Genomic DNA, 23,395 nt, shown 5'->3' with positions numbered 1-23,395 from the left:
TTTTTAGCAATACAATCCTACCTTAAGAAACAGGAAACATGTCGAATAAACAACCTAAACTTGCACCTAAAGCAATTAGAGAAAGAAGAACAAAAAAACCCCAAAGTTAGCAGAAGGAAAGAAATCATAAAAATCAGATCAGAAATAAGTGAAAAAGAAATGAAGGAAACGATAGCAAAGATCAATAAAACTAAAAGCTGGTTCTTTGAGAAGATAAACAAAATTGATAAACCATTAGCCAGACTCATCAAGAAAAAAAGGGAGAAGACTCAAATCAATAGAATTAGAAATGAAAAAGGAGAAGTAACAACTGACACTGCAGAAATACAAAAGCTCAGGAGAGATTACTACAAGCAACTCTATGCCAATAAAATGGACAACCTGGAAGAAATGGACAAATTCTTAGAAATGCACAACCTGCCAAGACTGAATCAGGAAGAAATAGAAAATATGAACAGACCAATCACAAGCACTGAAATTGAAACTGTGCTTAAAAATCTTCCAACAAACAAAAACCCAGGACCAGATGGCTTCACAGGTGAATTCTATCAAACATTTAGAGAAAAGCTAACACCTATCCTTCTCAAACTCTTCCAAAATATAGCAGAAGGAGGAACACTCCCAAACTCATTCTAGAAGGCCACCATCACCCTGACACCAAAACCAGACAAGGATGTCACAAAGAAAGAAAACTACAGGCCAATAGCACTGATGAACATGGATGCAAAAATCCTCAACAAAATACTAGCAAACAGAATCCAACAGCACATTAAAAGGATCATACACCATGATCAAGTGGGGTTTATTCCAGGAATGCAAGCATTCGTCAATATACGCAAATCAATCAACGTGATACACCACATTAACAAACTGAAGGAGAAAAACCATATGATCATCTCAATCGATGCAGAGAAAGCTTTCGACAAAACTCAACACCCATTTATGATAAAAAACCTGCAGAAAGTAGGCATAGAGGGAACTTTCCTCAACATAATAAAGGCCATATATGACAAACCCACAGCCAGCATCGTCCTCAATGGTGAAAAACTGAAAGCGTTTCCAGTAAGATCAGGAACAAAACAAGGTTGCCCACTCTCACCACTCTTATTCAACACAGTTTTGGAAGTTTTAGCCACAGCAATCAGAGAAGAAAAGGAAATAAAAGGAATCCAAATCGGAAAAGAAGAAGTAAAGCTGTTACTGTTTGCAGATGACATGATACTATACATAGAGAATCCTAAAGATGCTACCAGAAAACTACTAGAGCTAATCAATGAATTTGGTAAACTTGCAGGATACAAAATTAATGCACAGAAATCTCTGGCATTCCTATACACTAATGATGAAAAATCTGAAAGTGAAATCAAGGAAACACTCCCATTTACCACTGCAACAAAAAGAATAAAATTTCTAGGAATAAACCTACCTAAGGAGACAAAAGACCTGTATGCAAAAAATTATAAGACACTGATGAAAGAAATTAAAGATGATACAAATAGATGGAGAGATGTACCATGTTCTTGGATGGGAAGAATCAACATTGTGAAAATGACTCTACTACCCAAAGCAATCTACAGATTCAATGCAATCCCTATCAAACTACCACTGGCATTTTTCACAGAACTAGAGCAAAAAATATCACAATTTGTATGGAAACACAAAAGACCCTGAACAGCCAAAGCAATCTTGAGAACGTAAAATGGAGCTGGAGGAATCAGGCTCCCTGACTTCAGACTATACTACAAAGCTACAGTAATCAAGACAGTATGGTACTGGCACAAAAACAGAAATATAGATCAATGGAACAGGATAGAAAGCCCAGAGGTAAACCCACGCACATATGGTCCCCTTATATTTGATAAAGGAGGCAGGAATGTACAGTGGAGAAAGGACAGCCTCTTCAATAAGTGGTGCTGAGAAAACTGGACAGGGACATGTAAAAGTATGAGATTCGATCACTCCCTAACACCATACACAAAAATAAGCTCAAAATGGATTAAAGACCTAAATGTAAGGCCAGAAACTATCAAACTCTTAGAGGAAAACATAGGCAGAACACTCCATGACATAAATCACAGCAAGGTCCTTTTGGACCCACCTCCTAGAGAAATGGAAATAAAAACAAAGATAAACAAATGGGACCTAATGAAACTTAAAAGCTTTTGCACCGCAAAGGAAACCATAAACAAGACCAAAAGACAACCCTCAGAATGGGAGAAAATATTTGCAAATGAAGCAACGGACAAAGGATTAATCTCCAAAATTTATAAGCAGCCCATGCAGCTCAATAAGAAAAAAACAAACAACCCAATCCAAAAATGGGCAGAAGACCTAAATAGACGTTTCTCCAAAGAAGATATATAGACTGCCAACAAACACATGAAAGAATGCTCAACACCATTAATCATTAGAGAAATGCAACTCAAAACAACAATGAGATATCATCTCACACCAGTCAGAATGGCCATCATCAAAAAATCTAGAAACAATAAATGCTGGAGAGGGTGTGGAGAAAAGGGAACACTCTTGCACTGCTGGTGGGAATGTGAATTGGTACAGCCACTATGGAGAACGGTATGGAGGTTCCTTAAAAAACTACAAATAGAACTACCATATGACCCAGCAATCCCACTACTGGGCATATACCCTGGGGAAACCATTATTCAAAAAGAGTCATGTACCAAAATGTTCATTGCAGCTCTATTTACAATAGCCCGGAGATGGAAACAACCTAAGTGTCCATCATCAGATGAATGGATAAAGAAGATGTGGCACATATATACAATGGAATATTACTCAACCATAAAAAGAAATGAAATTGAGTTATTTGTAGTGAGGTGGATGGACCTAGAGTCTGTCATACAGAGTGAAGTAAGTCAGAAAGAGAAAGACAAATACCGTATGCTAACACATATATATGGAATTTAAGAAAAAAAGTGTCATGAAGAACCTAGGGGTAAGACAGGAATAAAGACACAGACCTGGGGCTTCCCTGGTGGTGCAGTGGTTGAGAGTCTGCCTGCCGATGCAGGGGACACGGGTTCGTGCCCCGGTCTAGGAAGATCCCACATGCCGCGGAGTGGCTGGGCCCGTGAGCCATGGCCTCTGAGCCTGCGCGTCCAGAGCCTGTGCTCCGCAACGGGAGAGGCCACAATAGTGAGAGGCCCGCGTACCGAAAAAAAAAAAAAAAAGACACAGACCTACTAGAGAATGGACTTGAGGATATGGGGAGGGGGAAGGGTAAGCTGTGATACACAACCAAATATAAGGTCGCTAGCTAGTGGGAAGCAGCCGCATAGCACAGGGAGATCAGATCGGTGCTTTGTGACCACCTGGAGGGGTGGGATAGGGAGGGTGGGAGGGAGGGAGACGCAAGAGGGAAGAGATATGGGAACATATGTATATGTATAGCTGATTCACTTTGTTATAAAACAGAAACTAACACACCATTGTAAAGCAATTATACTCCAATTAATATGTAAAAAAAATGTCATGAAGAACCTAGGGGTAAGACAGGAATAAAGACACAGACCTACTCGAGAATGGACTTGAGGATATGGGGAAGGGGAAGGGGAAGCTGTGACAAAGTGAGAAAGTGGCATGGACATATATACACTACCAAACGTAAAATAGATAGCTAGTGCGAAGCAGCCACATGGCACAGGGAGATCAGCTCGGTGCTTTGTGACCACCTAGAGGGGTGGGATAGGGAGGGTGGGAGGGAGGGAGACGCAAGAGGGAAGAGATATGGGAACATATGTATATGTATGACTGATTCGCTTTGTTATAAATCAGAGACTGACACGCCATTGTAAAGCAATTATATTCCAATAAAGATGTAAAAATAAAAAATATAAATGGTTTAAAAAAGCAAGTAAATATCTATGTATTGCTAGAAAAGAGATAATTTAATGATGAGCTTTCTTTATTAGTCATATTTTATACTGTTAGAAGAATGAGACTGTCAACTGAATTCTGTCCCCCCAAAATTCATACATTCAAGCTCTAACAAAGTGATGGTATTTGGAGATGGGGCCTTTGGCAGGTAATTAGATTAAATGATGTCTTGAGGATTAGGCTCTATTAGTGCCCCTATAAGAAGAAACCAGAGAATGTTTTCTGTCTCTCTCCAACATGTGAGGACACAGTGAAAAGACAGTTGTCTGCAAGCCAGCAAGAGAGCCCTCACCAGGCACTGAATTGGCCAGCACCATGAGTTTAGACTTCCAAGCCTCTAGAACGGTGAGTTGTTAAAGTCACTAAGCCTATAGTATTATGTTATGGCACCTTGAGCTATAAGAGTACTAAATGGAAGAGACATGGAGGAACCCTAAACGCATATTGCTAAATGAAAGATGCCAACCTGAAATGGATACATACTGTATGATTTCGGCTATATGACATCCTGGAAAACGTAGGGCACTTAACCTATTCTGTATGATACTGTAATGGTCAATGCTTGTCATACATTCGTCAAAACCCATAGGATATACAACAGAGTAAACTGTAATGTAAACTATGGATATTAGTTAATAATAATGTATGAACATTGGCTCATCAATTGTAAAAAAAATGCCCCCACACTAATGCAAGACGTTAATAATACGGGAAACTGTGGTTTGGGGAATAGATGTGAGGGGGTGTATGGGAACTCTATACTCTGCTCAAAAATTCTCTTTAAACTTAAAACTACTGTAAATATAGTCTACCAATTTATTTAAACAAAATAAATCTAAGTTGCCTCATCATGTTGTGAGGTTATTAACCATCTTATAGTTTTTCTATTTTCTATTTCTAAAGACCTACTTCTTTAATGTTCATTTCTATCTTCTTTTATCCTTGTAAAAAATATATCAAATGTTTTGTATTATTTCACCTCCCAGCCTATAATCTTTTTAGTTATATGTCTTTCACAAACATTCATTAGAAACTACATTAGATATCCTTGACTTATTACACTCTATGCCCATTACTATTTTCACCACCTCCCTCGTAATGCTTGAACCTTGGCTATGACCCATTGTCACCTCTGGACAAATAGTTTCTGCTCTATTTTCTGTCTTCTGTCCTTCTGGGCCACTTCTGTCTACCATCATTACCCAAAGAACTGACTTTACAGATTCTATATGCCAGTGTGTAAGACTTGCAGTGTTTTAAGAAGTATCCCAACTTCATGATGATGATTTGGGGTCATTACTAAAGCATTCGGGATCATACACATTCTTTTGAGGTAGTTTTACAGGACAACGCACATTGGTATTTTTCTCCTATTAACAGAGTAGGAAATTGTGGGTTGATGTGCAGTTATTTCAATTAAGAAAGCAAGATATGAACACTGCTTCTCTGCTGGGGTACTTGGCACTGCTCTTTCTCGTGCTGCGACATATTTTGCGCCTTTACAGCCTTGCATCTAGGTGTCCTGATCAGACTAATGTTTGGCTTTATTGGATACGTTGACCAGTCTGATTGATATTCTGGTACATACAGGGTACTTGGTCATGGTTGCTCACCTCTGAACCTCAGCATCATCACCTGCAAAGTGCAACTAATAGCATATCCGCTTTGTGGGGTTTTTGTGGATTTGGCAAGCGTCATAGTGCCTGGCACATGCTGGAGACCCAGGTGATGCAGTAATTACTCAAATGTGCATTTCCAATGGATCCCTCCCACCTGGACAGGGTGACTTAACAGCCTTGGGGGAGTAAGAGCAGGACAAACAGCAAGGGCAGCATGGGCCAAGGGAAGGAGGTGAGAACTGACATGCAGGGGGCCCTCTTGCTGGTATCACCAGAGGGCCCATAGTGAGCCAGGATGTGGGGAGAGACTGGCCGGTCAGTAAGACCAGGCCAAGAAAGGCCGTGTGAGGGGGCTTAGCTTTTACCTTGTGGTAGAGGCCATCCAAAGGAGAAAGTGGAAGATGGGCAGGTATAGACTTCTCCCTTAGGAATTGTCCTCGGGGTCTGTTTATGTCCTGGCAGGGTGCGTTCAACGAGTTGGCCTCTCCAGCACATTCTAGAGAGCACTGGCCATGTCTGACCTTCTGGAGATACAGCCCTGACCTCCTGGCCACCTCACTGAGGAGAGGGCTCATGGGGGAATCAGCTTCACTCTGCATCTGTCCACCAGTCCTGCACCCTGGACCCAGGACCACTCACTTCCAAGAGGCACATCCAGCTGCCAGAGGAAGTGACATTTCCTGACTCATCTGGCTAAGAATGAGCAGAGTATCACTGACCATTCCAGGGGAGTAGCTGCCACAGAAGATCAGGATGCGTACAAGCCATAGAAGATCAGAAGGAACAAAGGTCAGTCCACGTGGGTGTTCACATGGGCGCCTCACAGTCCCCAACAGGCCCTCGAGTTTCCCTTCCAGCCCAACACACACTCCACCTGCCCACAGTCGCCTGTGCCACCATCACACAGCCCCACAGAGCTCCAAACATCCTCAAACACACAAACTCCCTACTTATAAGCAGATGCCTGACTGTGTGCCCAGAACCCTCCTGCTCCAATATACATGCACTACAAACCCCAATAAAATCACAGCCACGGTCTTGAATACAAAAACTCACCCCCAACGGCCCCTGATAATCAAACACCTAAATCCTCATACCCCACAAAAATCCACCCAACCCCATATAACCCCTCAATGCAAACACACAAACCCTTCAACAATAGCCAAATATATTCAAACCTAACTCACATACTTCTTAATATAAGACACAACCCCCAAAATCCAAATAGAACACATACAGTCCCCACACAGCTGTCAACATCCACGTATGTACAATGCCTCAGAAGCTGAGACAAACACAAAATACCATCAGAGAGACACAACATTTCCAACCTTCTCCTAAATACTCCCCCCAGAACACATCATGACCTCACACCCCCAATACAAACATACACCCATCTCCCTCTTGAGATACTATAAACAGCCTCTGTCATATCCCCTGATTATACACACACAGCTGGCAGCCCCAATTTACACTGACAACCCCAATCTCTGCAAATTCCTCCGCATCAAAAATACACTCCCTGAACTCTTACCCTACAGGATGAGCATGTGTATAACCCCTGCACTCTGAATACACACAGATCCAACACACAAAGCATTAAAATGCATACCCCTACCTCTTCTCAAATGCCTGCACACATAGCCTCAAAACACCCAGAAGCAGTCCACCACCCAGCCACACCATGCTACACCAACCGTACACTCACAAAGTCACTCATGCCCCTCATCTCTCCCCAGATCACACATACACAGTCTCTACACAGCTTTACTATTACCCCAAACCATCCTATACCCTAAACATACATCCAAGAGTTCCCCACACAGCCCTAACCGATGATAGAGGCAGCTCTACCAGGGGCATCATGGTACCCTGAACGGGCAAATGCCGCTGAGGTAAGTGCCTCCTATGTTGCTGCATTTCTTGCTGCTGTTGCAAATCATCCCTTGACCCCACCCAGGCTGACTGGGACACCCTAAACAGGAAGTGGCAGCATAGGAGTCAGGAAGAGGAAACTCCATTCCAGGTGTTCCCTGTCACCATCCATTGCACCGAAACATCGGATGACCAGCATGAACAAGAAACAGAGACATGTAACTATACCATGATAGAAAGGCAAATTTTTCTAGAAAAAATTTGTCCAAGGGAAGGGGGAGAAGGGTGCTCCCCCTAATTATAAAGCCATGCTGTTACAATTCAAAGAAACGTCAGATACAGTCCAACAGGCATGGGGCTGCATCCATGTTGTAGCTGGATACGAAAAAGATAATTTTTCTGAAGCCCCAAATCTCGCACATGGGCCCCGCTGCCCCATTGGCCAGGAACCCAGCAGAGGACGCTTAAGGGATATAGGGACTTCTGGGACCCTTACCGGTCTCCACCAAGGGGTGGTGCCATCACACAGCTCCATCCTTCATGAGATGACTAACAGACCTCGCTGTATTGGCAGCTCTGGAGATCGGGGGTCCCTAATGACGTAAACTCGAGACCGCCCAAGCACACGTTGGAAATTTTTGCTCAGGCGCTGCAGACTCTTCAGGAGACTGGAGTGATGGGCAGCTGGCACCTCTCCGAATCCTGTACCCTGACCTCTGCCAAGGCCTGTGCCTTAGGGACCTGGCAGATCCCTGGAGCGTGGCCCTCCTCTGGCACACTTGCCCATATACTTCTCTAATTATCCGTGGGACACACATCAACAACTTTTCTTATGGCTCTCATTGGCAACTGGAGCTCAAATTACAGTGCCTCCTGGGAACCCCTCCAATTATAAGCAAGGGCCACACTTTAGATTACAAGGCATAGTAGTCAGGGGAGTAGAAAGCATTCAACTTCCATTGAATGTCACTACTGAAACAATCTTTATTAAAAATCTTTTAGGGGTGGTAGCCCCTCTGGCCCCACCCTTTCCCGTTACAGCTATGGATGCCTTGATATACTGCAACGCCATTTGGAACAAACCCAAATTCCTGGCCTTCCTGGTGGAAGCTGAAATTGGGAGCCCATAAGACTGCCACCTAGGACAGTAAATATCCCCCAATAACATGTATGACAGGGGGCTATGGGATTGCAGCCCATAATTCAGAATTTATGAAAAAAAGAAGTCATTAAACACACCATTTCTCCTTTTCAATTTCCCCATTTGGCTGCTATTAAAGCCTGCTATTAATCAGTGGTGCCTTATAATCAACTACTGAAATATAAATGCTGATCCCCACTCTTAAGGCTCCCATTTCCAACACTGTCCAGTTCATTAAGGATATCCAAAGGGCTCCAGGCAATTACTTTGCTGTGACAATCTAGCTATTATGTTCTATTCAGTACCAGTTATTAAGGAGTCCCAGCTGCAGTCTACTTTTACTTCAGAAGGCACCCAGTATGTTTTAACCTGTCTGCCTACTGGCTATCTTAACAGCCCAGCTATTGCCCACAGTCTTTGATGGCAAGACCTGGTGTCCCCTTGCACCGTCTGGCACTATACTGATGTTCTAATCCAGAGCCCCTCAGGAGACTGGTGCACAAGGCCCTAACATGGTTGGTGACCCATCTATAACATACAGGTGGGCTATTTATTGCCCCACATAAAATTCAAGGGCTGTCCACAACTATTAAATTTCTGGGCATTAACTGATCCTCTAAAAGCCAGGAAATTCCTCTTGCAGCTAAACCTCAGCTGTTAACTATTCAGCCCCCCAACACACTATAGCAAGCCCAACACGGCTTACTTAGGTCTCTCCACACTTTGGAGGCAACAAATACCACACTTGTCCATCATTCTTAGACCCATTTATGCAGCCATGTACAAACCCTCCATAGTTTACTGGCGAAGAGCTAAACAATAAGCTTTATAGCAGGCACAAAGCTCAATTAGTCAAGCTCTCCCACTGGTTCCCCCTGGCTGCTCCTTCTGGGCTGAGAATGGACTATGTGTCCCGAAGCCTTTGGACTAACACAGCTCCTCCTAGCTGCCTGTGGGCTTCTGCACCAGACGGCTGCTCTCTACACCACTACACCCCCTCAGAACCGATCTGGGAACTGGTTCGTTGGTTTTGGTCTTGGTTTTGTGTGCACTGATGCCAGAATTTGTTTGCGTCTTTTGCGTTTTGGTGTACAAAATGGGAAGTACAAAATGGGAAATACTCCATCTACCCTGAAGGAGAGCCCTTTGGGGCCTATAGTAGATAAATGGGTGTAACATAGCCCTGAGCCTATGACTAAGAAAGACATGGTATACTATTGTAATAGGGTGTGGACCCAAAATATAGGATCAGAAGGGCGGTAGCCCCTAAATGGCTCACTCAATTTTTATAGGATCTCGCTAAAGTTAGAAGTGTTTTGCAAAACAGCAAGCTGCACCGGCAGTTCTTCCAACTGCCCACCCTCCCCCCATGCCGCCATCATATTCACCACCTCCTGTTTCCCCTACCCACGGGGATCAAATAGAAGTTTCTGTGTTAACCCCCAGAGGACAGGAGCCTGATTTAGTATCACCATCGAAGACTCCACAGGCCACCCAATTTGCACCGGGAGCCACATCCACGGCAGGGCAAGTTCCCTTGTGCGGACATCCTATAAGAGGCCAGGGGACTCCCTTGGACTTGAGGCGTCCGATTCTAACTGCCCCACAGGAGCCCCAGGGAACTTTGACAGTGGGGAACGAGTTGATTGACTCTCCAATAGATACCACTCCCCAAACCCTCCCTGTTTATCTTAAGAGGCTTGTAAATATTAAACAAAGGGGAAACAAAGTCATCCTAGGAAAAACTTGCCTGTATCTTTGAGATGCAAACGTCCTTTCTGGTCTTCTCAGGAACTCTCATCTCTGCCATCTTTTTAAAATGCACCTTTTTGAAAGAGGGTAAAGTAATTTAGAAACTGACTTATCAAGGATAAATAAAAAAACCTGTGTCTTTTCTGTAAAAATTCAGCCATCTAGACAAGTGAGTTTGATTTGTTCCATCTGCCAGAAACCTAATTTGAATCCAACCTCTCTTTGTAAACTGATGGGCTTCACATGGCTGTACCTGACTCAGTGCTGAAATTCTGAAATGACAACCATGACGTCTCTGTATGTTTGTGTCCTTGTATGTGTCTTTGTCTTTGGATAACATTGCTGAGGTTGATTTGTGGATGAGCTCTATTTAATTGGCTTAAAGAAAAGTATGCACTTACACACCAAACTATTCTAAATACAAGAGAAACTGAGCTAAATGACCTTCAGGTTCATGTGAACTGGGAAATATTCAGTATTAATTAAGACCTGGTATTAACGTTCATTTGTTGATCTAATTAATATAGACATACTGTTAGAGTCATCAACATTAAGTATAATACTTTTAGTGTGCCTAGCTTTAATATAAGCTAAATAAAATCTTGTTATATTTGTTGCAAATTTGTCAGCAAGGAAATAACTTGATGTGAAGAAACTTTTAAGGAAAGAAAAGGCAAATGAGATAAGAGCTTTAGGTGAACTTTTTAAAATACTTATCTTTTAGGAAGATCTATCTAAAATTAATCTCTCCAGGTATTTGACCACTTGAAAGTCAGAATTGTGCTAAAGTAAGTGACAGGACGTTTATGGAAAGTGGACCCTGAAAAAAAGAGTTCTGTACGTGGTCAGGACTAAGTTTAAAATAAGTTTAATTGAGTAAATACATTTTAAAAGTAAGCTGGTGCACAACTTGAATTTCGCTTTTCTCTCTGTTAAGAAGACAAGGTTTCTTAAGATTTTGGACTGCCTTTGATACCAGATTTTAAGTTTTTCTACCTTTTAAGAGATCTGTTCTGTACTTGCCTTTGAAATCTTTTATTGTTACTTTGGCTAAGTGAATAACTATTGTTTCACAGTGACATGTGACCCTATCTGACTGTTTTAAACTCTTTTCTTATTTTTTTGACAAAACTTCCCAAATCAAACTATAATGAAGTTCCTTTGACCTCTAGCTAACTTTGGGGTGCTTCAAAGGGCCCTTGAAACACCCCAAAGAGAGATATTAACTAATTAGGTTGAATTACACGGGAAGTGTTGTCAAATAAGCAATAAATCTTCTTAGGTTATATTGTATGCCAAATGACACAGGTATTCTACAGATTATATGGAGTTCCTAAAATTTGGTATGTCCTGGTAAAATGTTACCAGTCAGAATTCTCTTTATTATCTGAAAGTGTTGCATGTCACCGCAGTAACCACGTTACTTTGTCAATTGCACTGTCATCAGATTTAAACGTGCCTTCTTAAGTCTTTCGCCATTGTAGACAGTTATGGTTTCACTCTGATGCCTTTGCAAAAATGCTTCCCCTTCAAGAAGATTTATAGAAAGGACCTTTGGATAAATACAAGTTTCTGATTTTCAAACCATAAAGGTGAACTGGGTAAGAACTTGAAGAATTCTAATGGGAAACCTGATGGCTTCATAAAGCTGTTAACAAAAATGATTAGTTGCACATGCCTGGGTAAAAGGGTTATAATTATGGTTATAATTTTGGTTATAATTTTTATGGTTTCTATCTGAAAAATGACTGTTTTAAATCTGTGTTTTCCAGGTGTAAGCAAAACGCTCCCCTTAAACTAATTATGACTTACAGTAATTTGTTAAATTATACCCTTGTAAGCAGAATTGAAACATTTATCTTTTTCTCTCTACATGGGTGGTCCTGCCAGTAGCATATGCTTGTCTCGAAGATTAAGCCATGCATGTCTAAGTACGCACTGCTGGTACACTGAAACAGCGGATGGCTCACTAAATCAGTTATGGTACCTCTGGTCGCTCGCTATTGCTATTGGATTACAAGTAGTTATACTGATCATTGTTCTTTGTTTCCAGATTGTTTGCTCTTTGTGTCTCCCTGCTGTACTGTGTCTTTGTTAACGGTACTAGCTGCATTACTTATATCCTGTCTACTTTATAAGATTGGTGTCTCTTCCAGTCTCTTACCCAGTATGTAACCAGGCCTCCAACAATACTTCAATGGCTAAACATCTTGAGGAAATAGACCACATTTATAACATGAAATAATTGTAATAGTGTGATTCTAGGTACAAGAGAAAGCAACAAGGGAAAATGTCTCCTGGATCATAATTAGATAGAGGATCCAGAAGATCTTTAATTATCAATAGGGCCTAATCCAAAAACTAGCACCTGGAGTGGCATAACAAGAATTCTCCCCTGACCTGGGATGAGCCTCCCAGCACCGTGGGACAAAATTTGATCCTGAAATGTCTCCCAAATATTGGTCAAAATCCTGACCAAGGGCTTCCCCGGTGGCGCAGTTGTTGAGAGTCCGCCTGCCAATGCAGCGGACACGGGTTCGTGCCCCGGTCCGGGAGGATCCCGCATGCTGTGGAGTGGCTGGGCCCGTGAGCCATGGCTGCTGGCCTGCGCGTCCGGAGCCTGTGCTCCGCGGCGGGGGAGGCCGCAGCAGTGAGAGGCCCGCGTACAGCAAAAAAAAAAAAAAAAAAAAAAAAAAAAAATCCTGACCAAGAGGAGAGGATGTGAGAAATGGAATATTTCCTCACACATCAGTCATTAGCGACTACAGCCCCCCAACGTGAGCCGGTGAGCCCTGACGAAACTCAGGATATGAGAATATAGGATACAGGCCCCGGATAGCTGAGGTACATATCAAATGACTGATTTCAGTGAGCCCAGACTCTTGCATCTTCCCGTACATAGAAAAGTGCTAAATTCCTTAACTTGAGATGCTGCCTCCCAGGCTTGAAGCCCTCAAAATTCCCATCAAAGTGATCATAACTCTCAACTTTTAGGCTGAGAATATTTTTTTAAGGCTACAGGTGTAAAGGACACACTTTCCAGAGAGGAACAAAAAAAACAAAAACCCAACGTTTGGAACATTGGCACCAATGGTGGACACTCCCGGAAAGATTCATCTGACGAAGCAATTAGAAGGGCCGTCACCCCCTTTTATCCACAAGACTGTGGGATGGACATTGACAGTAGGGAATTGTAACAGGGAAGAGCCAAATCTGACTACACGTTGGATCTGTTCCTTTTACTTTAACCTTTGCCTTCTGCTGCTTTTGTTCACTAAAAGGATACTGTCTGTACCTGTACATAATGGCCTGCCTCGGGGAACCCTGTCGCTCTGTCTGAATGTTAAACCAAAGTGCCTTTGTTCAGGGAAACATATGGACTCCTTCCACCTGTGGATGGCTACAATTAAGAAGAAATTAACACATCTCCTCCCCGAGGCTGGCCATTCGAGGGGCTATTCACAAAACCTATGGCCTTCTTACTTTACCTCCTCATCTCCTCCCCATCTCTGTATTATAAAAGAAACGGGCACCCAAACCCCGATAAGATGGTGATTTTGAGACTTTACTCTGCCATCTTGTCGGTCTGCTGGCTTTCCGAATAAAGTCATATTCCTTGCCTCAACACCTCATCTCCGATTTATGGCCTGTCGTGCGGCAAGCAGAGCAAGCTTGGACTTGGTAACATCTTTACTCAGGACACGGTATCACAAAATGGGACACTGTTTTCTGTTTGTTTGTTTTGTTTTTGTTTTGGGCCGCGCCATGTGGCTCGTGGGATCTTAGTTCCTCGACCAGAGATCCAACCCGCGCTCCCTGCAGTGGAAGCTCGGAGTCCTAACCAATGGACTACCAGGGAATTCCCATGGGACACTGTTACCTTACAGTCATGGCCCTCACCTTTGTGAGACAGAGGTAGTAGTGTAGCAGGATTGAGAACGGTGTGACGTTTAAAGGTTAGGTGGTGAAAGCAGGATTTCACAGGAAGTTAATCTAGTGATACTTGCAGAGAAATGTTGTCAATTCAGCGTTAAGAAGACTGTGGACAATGTGTGGAGTTTGCAAATAAACTTCATTTTCTAGAGTCAAACCTGCCAAGGCTGCCACTAAACTTGCAGTTGTGGCTATAACCTTAAGACAACCGAGACAGGCAAAAGCAACTGAATCAAGTTGTATGCTATAACAGGCAATAGGTCTATGTTTACTACCATGCTCACACAGTTCTGCGCGGCCTGATTATGCCTTTCATGCACAAATAAAGTAAAAGGTTCTGAATAACCTAAAGTTAATCTATTAAGTAGAGATCTCTTTTCGCACTTAAAAGGGCTAATATACTTTGCCTCCAGTGGAGATCTCACCTTAAAGTATCCGGATCGGGCTTCCCTGGTGGCGCAGTGGTTGACAGTTCACCTGCCGATGCAGGGGACACGGGTTCGTGCCCGGGTCCGGGAGGGTCCCACATGCCGCAGAGTGGCTGGGCCCGTGAGCCATGGCCGCTGAGCCTGCGTGTCTGGAGCCTGTGCTCCGCAACGGGAGAAGCCACAACAGTGAGAGGCCCGCGTACAGCAAAAAAAAAAAAAAAAAAAAAAAAGTTTCCGGATCAACCTGAACCTGATCATTTGGGTAACCCTAAGGCAGGCAGCTCTTGCAGTGCTTGTTTTAGCCTTATAAAAACCTGCTTATGTTTATCTTCCCAAGCAAAGGGTTCAGGAACTAAATCTTTAACAAGTTCATAGAGTGGAAGAGGTAACAGAAAAATTTGGAACCCAGAGCTTGCAATAACCAGCTAAACCTAGAAATCCACAATGCTAGCACTTAGTTGTGAGTCTAGGAAGTTCCTGTATCAGCCTAATTCTCTCTGGAGATAGCTGAATTCCTTCAGTGCTTAGAATACGTCCTAGGTAATGAACAGCGTCTATGGATAATTGTAATTTTTCCTTTGTGTTCTTTCTCAGCTAACTGTTGCAGCAAATAAATGGAATCTTTTATGAAAGCCTTATGGAATCTTTACAGTAGCTGAGTACAGCAGGAGGTTATCTCCATATGGTAAAAAGGCTGATTTCTCAGGGAACTAGAGGGTTCTTAAATCTTGGTGAAGTACTTGGGAGGAAAAAAGAAGGGGTCCCAGTGAACCCTTGAGGCATAAAAGTGCAGGTATATTGTTGATTGTTCCAAGTAAAGGCATGTAGATATTGGCTGTTGGGCCTCCGGGATGCTGAAGAAAGGTGAACAAAGGTCTCCAACAGTAAACCATTTCAAGTCAGTTAAAGCTTGTGACAGAACGGTGGCTAGGTTTGGAACAACAGGAAAACAGGGAAAAACTATTTTTATTAACAGCTCCCAAGTCCTGGACAAATCGCCATCCTGCCAGGTTTCCAACCAGGCAAGATTGGCATGCTGCAGGGACGAGTACAGGAATGATTACCTCCTGGGCAATTAGGTCTTCTACAATAGCTATGAGACCTTGTATGACCGCAGGCTTTAATAGCTGTTGAGGAAACCTAGGGAGAGGTTTAGCTACATCTATCTGAATCTTCATAGGTTTGCATTTTTTTATTCTTCTGATGTTAACACTGTCAGAAGTAGCCCCCCAAATTGCAGGCATCTCCATCCAATTAGGGAACTTTTGTTGAACTTCCGCTTTTATGTCCAGGACAGATTGTAAGGAACATAAATGATCAGGTTCAGGCTGATCAGGAAACTTTGAGGTGAGATCTCCACTGGAGGCAAAATGTACCGACCCTTTTAAGTTAGAAAAGAGATCTCTACCGAACAGATTAACTGGGGCTATATTGCATAGCAAAAAGGAATCTTGGTTGAGATAAAAATTCTCTCTGAACTGTATTAGGTACTCCCACTATGGAAACATCCTCTTTACTCAGAGGGACCTGTTGTTCTTTGAGGGTGGGATTTAGAGTAGAAAGCACAGCTCTGGATAGGGCTAGGGGTAGGGTGTTAAAGGGTTAGGTAATTATGTTTACAGTTAGGGTTAGAGTTTAATGTAGATTTCAAAGTAAAATATGAGAGTGGGGTTTAAAGTAGAAAGCATAGCTCCAGTATCAACTAAAATTTGGCAGTTTTTCATTATATTTTCCTCTGGGCTGTTTAAGGTCATTGCTGGTAACAGTTGACCAGAGAACCTCTGGAGTTCTGCCAACCAGGGGAGAGGGTCATGGGGGGCCCTCCCTGTGAGACAGATATGAGAGCATTTGTGAAGAGTTTGCATAGGACCTTTGAGGACACCTCTTTTTCCAGTGTCCTCACTGATTACAAATGAAACATCAACTTTGGGTCATCGAATTGATCATGGACCCCTAGGAGGTTGTAATGGGGGAGGCCCAGGTGTTATTTTGTGTCCCTTGCCTTAGAGCTGTTGTAACTGTAAGGCTATGAGCTTGGTGGATTTCTGTTTGTGATCTTGCTCCAGGGTCCTTTCAAAATGCTCCGCTATAGTCACGAGTTCAGTGAGGCCTAGAGCCTCCCACCCTCTTTTCGGCCCTTTTATCAATCCACTAATCTCAGAAGATAATCCATTTACAAAGAGGGCAGTTAAAGCAGGCTGAGTGGTCTTTTTATTCCTTGGAACACCAACTGCTGTAAAAAGAGAGCTGCCAAACTGGCTCTAAAGTCTTCCACAGATTCACCCCTCTTTTGTTTGTACGAGTGAATAATAGATCGATCATTATTAGGCCAATTAATAAGAGACCAAGTGTGAGCAGGGAAGATTTTAGGAATAGCTTATAAAAGGTTAGTTGTTATTCTGCAAGCCTTTTTAGGTTGAGGATCTTGAATATCATCCTAGGGATTATGTCATTTTGCTTCCCACATCCATTCTGGGATTTCACCCAGTCCTACCAACATGTGTACAAGCGGATAAAGATCTAGCAGTTTGGGGACATACGCCCTGACAGTGACTCTAAATTCTTCAAAAAATGTTGGGGGTTCCTCCCTAGGTTTAGAGAATTCTTTGACTACAGCTCTCAGTTCAGTCTTTGACCAAGGGGTAAAGGACACCTGAGGGGGCTCACCTGCAACCTCAGGTAGTTTTACTTTAAATGGCAATTGTTAAATATTCTCTTTGGGACAGAAAAGTATTTCAGACAGGAAATGAGTAACACAAGAGTCCTCGGGTGAGAACGGAAAGGGGGGGACAGTAGGAGGTACGTCTGCAGTCACATCCGTCCTACGGTCTTTTGTCTCAGGTACCTCTTGTCTCTTTAATTTTGCATTAGCTTTTTGTTCTAAGTCTCTAAACGAAGCTATTTTGGAATCTTGAAACCTTCTGTGAACTTTTACATACCAAGTAAAGCAGGCATCTCATTCTCCCTGTGCAATCTGTGAACCCTTGCTCTCTAGTGTTTTCCTTAAATGAACAATCTTCTCTAACTGCAACATGCCCCACAATGACCACTGTAATTCTAGATTAATATTAGTATAATTTTGCCATCTTTCTAAATATCTACAACCTCCAGGACCATAGTTCTTAAATATAAAATAAGCAGGTGTGCCGGAAGCTGGCATTCTCAACTCTTTGGCGATAAAAGATCTCATTTCCTTAGCTAGCCTTTGTCAACCCAAAAGAACACACAAGAAAACTGTGCCTTAATATATCAGCAGTAACAAAGAGATGTTACTATGTCCTGGACAAAAGAAGGCCTGGTATGCACCACCACCAATTCCCAGGGATCCTTGAACGGAGGAAAAAGATCCAACTGGCAAATCCCAAGGAATGGGGACTGCAAACTGATTCCAAACAAAATGGAGAACTATAGCTGCCACCAACAGCTCCAAGCATGGAAACTGGGGGCTGATTCCAAACAGATGGGCAAGTGCAGACTACACTGTCAGCAGTGCCCAGTGTGGAATCCAGGGAACAAAATTAGGGGCTACGGTTTACCACTCAAAAATATACTGGCAATAACCAAGAGATGTTACTGTGTCCTGGGAATTTCCATCTGAAAGGCTAGGGGTTTGGCCTCAGGGAGAATCCTCTACCAGCCAAACTGACCTGCCCTGTAAAGGAAAGCCAATTAGATTGGGAGCACAAACGCAAAGAGAATGGAGCTCAAACCAAGAGGAGCTTACCAACAACCTTCAGGAATGGCCAGAAAGACAGTGAACTCAAAGGAGTTGTGGGCACCACACCTGTTTCTCCTTGTCCCAAATGTTATCAGAAATTTGCTTCAGATCCCATCACTGCCACCAATATATTTACCTTTCTCTTTTTAAAAAGATAAGCATTTAATCATAAAATCATCTTGTTAGCAGTAGCAATCATAAGAGTGGATTTTAGAAAAGTGCACATACATATTTTTTTTTTTTTTTTTTTTTTTTTTTTTGTGGTATGTGGGCCTCACGCTGTTGTGGCCTCTCCCGTTGCAGAGCACAGGCTCTGGACGCGCAGGCTCAACGGCCATGGCTCACGGGCCCAGCTGCTCCGCGGCATGTGGGATCTTCCCGGACTGGGGCACGAACCCGTGTCCCCTGCATCGGCAGGCGGGCTCTCAACCACTGCGCCACCAGGGAAGCCCAAGAAAAGTGCACATACATATTTTTATACAGAACATTTCTGGAGGGATACATATTAAACTGTTAGTGGCCACCTCTGCATGCCACCAATGTATTAAAAAACAAAATTTAACTGAGTAAATTGGAAGACTTACTTTGAATTTTGAATAAATTGGCTTTATTAAACCATTCATGAATCAGGCAGCATCTCATCTGATAGAAAGGGAGATACTCCAACGGGTTACACAACATGGAAGGCTTTCTTTTTTTTTGGCCATGCCACATGACATGTGGAAATCTTAGTTCCCCCGACCAGGGATCGAACCCATGCCCCGTGCATTGGAAGCGTGGAGTCTTAGCTGCTGGACCACCAGGGAAGTCCCAGAAAGCTTGTATAGTAAGGAGGGTGGGACAAGGAAAGAAAGTCATCATCAAGGGAAAAAATGAAAGTTCACTGGAGGAAAGTAAAACTTCAGGTGACAATGGCGTCTCATTGGCTAAACTGCGGAATTTTCTATTAGCTATTTCTATTTTCTATATCTTGTTGCTGGCCAGGAAGGAAGTCTTCCCTCCTCCAGCTGGGGTAGTAAAGGGGTTGCACTTCCTCTTTGGGGTCAGTAAATGACCTCTTCCTGTGGGGGTAATTGATGATGAGGGACACGGCATGGGAGCTCCCTCTATGGGCCTTCCAGACTCCAATTCTAGTGGAGGCTTCCTTTTGTTAACATTCACAGCATGTTTTATTGGCAGGAGGAGTCACAATGAGAGAGAAAAGGCCACAAGACTCACCATAAAGAAGGCGCAGAAATGCTTGGGTGGGTCCAAGGGAGGCACAAGGTGGCTGTGGGGTCAGCTGGTGGCTACAGTGATCACATGGTTCCCTCTGATGGGTTTGCAGCTTGATGTAGAATAGTGAATAAAAGGGTCAGTTCATCCTATCAGAGAAACATGAAACTGAGATAAGCTTCCCACTGCTAGAAGCATCTTGAGCCTTCAGAAAAGAACAGAGAACATGTCTAAAGGGTTTGGGAACATCAGAGCCATATCTCCTCAGAGTGGGACGCCCCAGGCTCTCCAGGTCTCAGTCCCCAACTCTCCCTCAGTGACAAAGCCTCCCTACCTCTGTCCTTGTAAGCTCAGTGATCCCTAGAGGTCCTGCCTATCCGTGAGGTCTTAGGTTTCCATGAGACAGGTTGGTTGAGACCTAGTGATACAGTTGACCAGCCTGATACGCAACAGTTCCCACCACCCTGGGGCAGTTGGGCTCAGGGACACATGGCTCTGGACCCCATGTGGAGGGTGTCCTTGTACGTCAGCTGTGCCACAGAAGAGCCAGTAACGCCTGTAGCTGTCCAACTGATTCTCAGGGGGTTTTCCTGGGAGAGCCCTTGGTCATCTGACCTCCTAGCCAGGAAGCCCCATGACTTTCTGATTGCTGCCTGTCACGCCAACAACACACCTGTGAAGGTTCTGCTCTGCATGGCCATCTGTCCACCAGGCCCCTCCTTCTAGGGACCCAGATGCTAGGACCACACAAATGCTGAAGGAGTGTCCACCTGACTAAGGTACAGACACCCCTGTATCCATATGCATGATTTCTACTGGGAATCAACAACATTTATGGGGATTCTCTGGCCCTAAAGAACAGACCAACCTGATAGGAGCAATGCAATGATTCACAATTACCAGGGTCAATGCACATATACAAAGGCCCATAGCCCCAGATGCCCCACTCACAATTCACATAAGTGTCCCATACATACCCACCGATGCCCAAATATTCTTGCTTCATACATACATACATCCAAACATGCATATCAGTGGTACGCTGGCAAGTGATTGATAAAAAGCTCTCCGAGAAAGGCGGGAAAGACTTCACTTATGGTATCTACATGGTATAAATATTCCCAGCATGACCAATTTCAAGCTACCCACCTGACATCACTAAACACAGAGCTGGGAAGAGATATGCACCATTGACTCTCCCAAGATACTATGAACCAGTTCCAGCACATCCCATACCTTTTCCTGTGAATATCTGCACAGAATCCACTTACACCCCAAGTAGAACCCTCAACTCCCACCACAGATATATAACCAAAAAGATACCAGATATACATATGTGTTTGTACATATACATATATATATATATATTATATATATATATATATCCTGAACACACACGTGCATTTCTACCCTCACCCTGAATAAATACACAAACAGACCACCTCTTACTACCTACATTTTTACAGATGAAACCTTACTCACCCTGGATATTCACATTCCACTCTTACAACTATATATACACACACAACATGGGCCTGAAAACAAACATGTGCAACCAATATGCCATCCAGATGTACACACTGAGTACCTAAACACACAGGCTCACCAAGTACACAACTGTCTCATGTGCAACCCCAAAAAAGACCCATATGCAATCCCACAGCCCTAAAATACATAGACTCCAGGATTCCTGCACACACACATAACCTACACAGTCTACTTGTTTCCAAACACACAAACTAAACTCTCACATCTCGCAGAATACATACCCAAAAAGCCCCAGGATCTCAAAAACACACACAGACACAAATAACCTGTACTTATCAAATACAGCTGACCCTTGAACAACTTGGGGGTTAGGGCGCCAACCCTCCATGCAGTGGCTCTGCATCCATGGATCCTGTAGTAGTCCTGTAGTAGTTACTGAAAAAGAAATCCACTATAAGTGGACCCGTGTGGTTCAAACCCGTGTTGTTCAAGGGTCAACTGTACATATAAGTCCACCTCACTAATACTGAGAACACACATACAAGCAACACCACTAAATTCTTCAGGCATTACCTTTTGAAATAGACACATAGAGGACTCTAATCCTCCTGATACACTCACAAATCACAAATACACACACCCACAAACTACTCATGAGTATACACCCCAAATGCTCAGACACACTCAAAACAGAAAAACACCGGCAACCTCTGCACTCTTACTAATATACATACACAATTCTCACACACCTATGGACACACACATGCAAATATTCCTAACCCCTGATCATATGGATCCCCTCCCAAACACTATACATTATGCTACCTCTCCAGAATACAAGCTCCCCACCACTACCCCAACATATAAACTGTATATGTGTGTGTGTATATATATATTTCTACCCTCACCCTGAATATATAGACAGACCACCTCTTACTCCTACCAAACACATGTATAAACACCCTAGCGTTCTCCAAAGAAATACACTTTGAATACTCCTAACAACTCCATACCTTATGATCAAACTTTGATAATGCATGCACCTGATGACGGACACGCACACGGATTAGAATACACAAGTAAGATACACGGAAATATCTCCAGCAAACCATTTATGAAACAACTTCCATATATCAAATTATCCCTAGCTATCAGGAGCCAGCTCACACATATGCAAGTACTAACAAATACCCGTATCACATATTTCTAATACATATAAATGCAATTGTCCATCTTCCCTGTAGAAACATAGAACCCCACCTCTCTATCAGATACACATATACTCACTTCCCAAAATACATAAGCCTAAGAGGCTCCTACTGAAAATTACAAATGCACAGCCTCAGCAAATATTCCTCCAAGTGGCCATGCCCCTTGAATACACACACAAACTCATTTAACACACAACTCTCCACAAGTCCCAAATAGAACCACAATTACCCAGTACACTACATATAGGCAATAATGTCACCCTATAGGCCCTTTGTTCCAAATACACATACAGTACCACACTACTGGCGTATACATAACCCTACATTCCCAACCTCTCACACAGAATTAACTCTGCCATCTTGCAGAATACAGGATCATACAAACACAACATACCTACACATTCAACATCCACCAGCCCCATAAAAGAGTCACAGACTTGCCCTCTACACATCCAAATTTTCATAGACAGCTCCTGAAAATGCACACCCACAAACACCCCATAACCATACAACATGCCCTGAATACACAAATGATCAGCCTACATTCCCCAAATATACAAAATAAACAGACTGGACACCCAAAGTAATATACACCATTACTTTTCCTGACATTGCCCTTATGCATATGCAGATAATCCTTCCAAATCCACCATGAGACACACACAAATCCCCAAAATCATGGGTGAAAAAAACACATGTAAACATATTCCCCAAACACCAAATTACAAACACCTAACCACCAACTCCTTGAGTATGCCTGCGTCACATCTCAACACCCTCCAAATACAACACTCACTCTTACACACTTTCACAAAAACACAGGCATGACCTCCCTTCAAACACAAATATCCACGGACAAAACCAACCCACACATTTGACTACCTATCAGATTCCCACCAACCAATTAAATATGTACAGACCCCATCTATGCTTGCAAATCAATCATGATTTGACACCAGACTACAAATACATGTTTATTACCACATTCAGCAAAGTTGCTCGCATCACTGACAAAAGAATGCAGTTTGAACATAAGTGTTGACTGATGTTTTTTTGATAAGAAGGAAGACACTAGTGAAACGATGGGTGTGTTCCTTCCATCTTCACTCATTTTCCAA

The 23,395-nt window shown here is 43.0% G+C and overlaps 1 long non-coding RNA gene across 5 annotated transcripts in view; it reads right to left on the bottom strand.

Moving 5' to 3' along the window:
- LOC308613017 overlaps positions 1-23,395 on the bottom strand; it is a 157,134-nt gene that overhangs the window by 121,686 nt on the left and 12,053 nt on the right. For 4 of the 5 annotated variants that reach the window (XR_014015201.1, XR_014015202.1, XR_014015203.1 and 1 more), the window contains exons 2-3: positions 19,582-19,727; positions 10,283-10,357 (exon numbers count right to left, since the gene is read on the bottom strand). This is a non-coding gene — a long non-coding RNA (uncharacterized lncRNA). Of the gene's footprint in view, positions 1-10,282; positions 10,358-14,184; positions 14,324-19,581; positions 19,728-23,395 lie in introns of all 5 variants that reach the window. The other variant, XR_014015204.1, reaches the window with a different exon arrangement.

Source organism: Mesoplodon bidens (assembly GCF_964165515.1).
Source record: "Mesoplodon bidens genome assembly, chromosome: 2".
NCBI lineage: Eukaryota > Metazoa > Chordata > Mammalia > Artiodactyla > Ziphiidae > Mesoplodon > Mesoplodon bidens.
The sequence above is the reverse complement of the archived record's forward strand: the minus strand, read 5'-3'. Positions and strand labels throughout refer to the sequence as shown.